Raw genomic sequence first — 3,250 nt, 5'->3', positions numbered from 1 at the left:
CTCACTTTGTAGACCAGGCTGGCCTCGAACTCAGAAATCCGCCTGCCTCTGCCTCCCGAGTGCTGGGATTAAAGGCGTGCGCCACCACGCCCGGCTCTATGATGGTTTTACAAGGAATTTGGAATATTAACCTGTACATGATGCTGTTGCTACTCCTTTAACAGAAATAAGACATAATAATTAATATATGTTTATATAACACTTCCTGGTTTTGTTTCATTTTCCTCTTTAGCCACTTCTGTGTTTTCTAAATCATGGGACCGACCCCGTTTTACTTCAGAAGTTTTCTGAAGATTCCCATTTTCCTTTCAACTAACTATGCAATGTGTTCAGCTTAGAAGAGTAGAATCTATACATGGATTTCTTTGGTGAACGTGAGTCTGGAATTTTCTCCAGTGGAATAGAATCAAAAGGAACTTTGCTCATTTTCATTTGTCTTGACTGTTGTTGTAAATGGTGCTTTATTCACTTCTTAGATTTTCTACAAAGAATGTTCCAAAGGTAAGACGGAGCAGCCAACTAAAAGACTGGTTCAGCAAAACGTAATTGGAATAGGAGTTTTTATCATGAGAAGCTAAATCGAGAGCCCAGCTACATCCAAGTTATGAATCGACTTGTGAGCTCCTGACATCTCAACACAATGACATTTGTTAGTTTGTCAGCTCATTAGACAATTCAAGTCACAGCCGAGGCAGTATAGACAAGTCACATGCCCTTGTCCAGTCTCCCAAATTCTGTTTTTTTTTTTTCCTCCTCAACACATTTCTTGAGATTTAATGAAATATATCTAAAGAAATTGGAACACAACTGGAAAAATGTATTAAGTGTCATGATATCTAAATCCTTCAGAAAATAAGAGGAAGAAGAAAGGACCACAGTGTAGAATTAGTAGTTTGGTCATAAATTATTCAAACTGTAACTAATTAAGAGGCAGTCAGCACTGAGATGGCATTCACAGGGTATGAATGTGCAACCATTCTGAGTGATCACGACAACCCAATATTTTCAATTTCTGGGCTTTTATTTTCGACTTAAATTTTGAGCATATTTAGTTTGCTATCACCACATGAATTTCATAATGCTTTCTGAAACTGTAATTATAATTTTGATACAACCAAGCAAACTTAAAGAAAATCTTCCCATAGTAACATAATTTTCAAATGGAACTAAGTAAGAATATTGGAGTTCATAAGTGGAAAGAAAACCTACCTTATATATGAATTCTTAAACCACAGCTATTGTATATACATTTTCATTGAACATTCCAAAACCATCAATATTTTTATAAAGGCACCCACTAATCTAATCAGATTTTTCTTCTTAAACTAGACTTTTCCATATTTTTTAAAGTGTCTAAGTCAGTTTCACTTAATAAAATAAAATAAAATAAAGTCTTAAAAATAGTAGTTGAGTCCTCATTAAATTTGGTCAGCTTTCCAAAGAACTCAAAAGCAGCCACCCTCTCTCTATCTTCCTAGACACCACTTATCTATGTCTTTAGTACTGAATGCAACAAAAATACCTTTATGGAACTTGACTTCTATGAAATTCTTGTTGCAATTGTCCAACATACAAATCTGCCTTCTTTAAATGGATTCTTTCCAATTTTTTGCCTACTTTTAATATCTCTTGTCCATGCCAAACTGCACCTAGAAAATAGCTTGTTTGTTTCAGATTTTTTTTTTTTAAAATTAAGGACTCAACTAAGCATTCATTTTTTTTTCCAATATGTTTCATCATTATATAATCTGGAAAGGCTGCACAGTCGAAAATATGACTCAATTTAGAACTCTATAATCTGGTGCAAACACTGTGGTATCAGTCAAGGAATATTTTTCACTTCAGTATAAAAAGAAATCGAGTCAGTTTTTAGAATTGTTCCTTTGATTAACAAGAGCATATTCTGTTTATTATTCTTACTGAATAAGCAGTTATCACTTGCAGATCTGACAATCATAGAGAATGAACTCATTGATGTTAAAGAAATTCTTTGCAGAAGCATAACATGGCAGGAGCATCAGATTTTAATGGTGCTGTTGCTGTTATCACAGGCTAGCTATTTTCCCTACTATAACGTGTTTAACCAGAAGAGGAGGGATATTTAAATCATATAAAGGTTTGATGTGATAATCCAGATGGTTTACTAGAATAGGAGAATTTTCATACCGAGGTACTTTTTAAAAAGTATTTATGCAAAGTAAGGAGAAATTTGCCTGGTAAATGACAATATCCCTTAGTATGGACTAATCTTAGAACTTTTTTTCCATGAATAAATCAATTAGCATTTTGCTCTCTGGGGTCTTTGCCTATGTGGGAAACTGAATAAAACTGAATAAATAGCGTTTCCCAGATCTTCCCCATAGCTACATTATAACCCAAGAACCTATGAATTGTTTATCTGTTAAAAGGGACAAACAGCATAATCGAGGAGGCTGAGAGGGGGAAGATCAACCTGGGCTTTCTATGTAAACCCTAAATATCATCACGTGTGTTCTAGCAGGAAGCTAGAAAGATCTGTGAGTACAGAGAAAGGGGCATAAACAGGGAGGCAAAATTGAAATGTTGTTATTAATAGTCAAGAAATACTGTCATTCTCAGAAAATAGAAAAAAACAAGGCCTCTCTGGAGCCTTCAAAATGAGGTGCTGTTCCTAGCATCTTAGTTTTAGCCCTCTAAGACTGACTTTGAAATTTTGACCGACAGGATTGTAAGACAGGAAATTTGTATTGTTACTCAAGTCTGAGAAATTTGTTATAGAATCTACAGAAAGCAAGGCTTCTGTGGTTTGAAGAAATACTACACACCCAGTTTTGTGGATTTTGCTTTTGAAGTACCCCTTAAGAAAATAATTTCTCAGGACATATTTGGAAGGTAACATCCTTTGTTTAAAGAAATTGTTGGATATATGCACATGTTCAACTAGAGACATCAAACACTAGGGGATGTCACCTTCCATTTCTTTTATCAAGTTGAAAAAAAAAAATGACTACTTTACTAATCCCTATGCTTTGTAGCCAATGCTGCTGAAATACAAAATGCAAGACTCTTGCAAACATCAGGAACTAGATTTTTTTAAATCAATCTAGAAAGAAAGAAAGAAAGAAAGAAAGAAAGAAAGAAAGAAAGAAAGAAAGAAAGAAAGAAAGAGCGAGAGCGAGAGAGAAAGGAAGGAAGGAAGGAAGGAAGGAAGGAAGAAAGAAAGAAAGAAAGAAAGAAAGAAAGAAAGAAAGAAAGAAAGAAAGAAAGAAAG

The sequence above is a fragment of the Mus caroli genome, chromosome 12 (assembly GCF_900094665.2).
Source record: "Mus caroli chromosome 12, CAROLI_EIJ_v1.1, whole genome shotgun sequence".
Lineage (NCBI taxonomy): Eukaryota > Metazoa > Chordata > Mammalia > Rodentia > Muridae > Mus > Mus caroli.
This window is presented reverse-complemented; position numbering follows the sequence as displayed.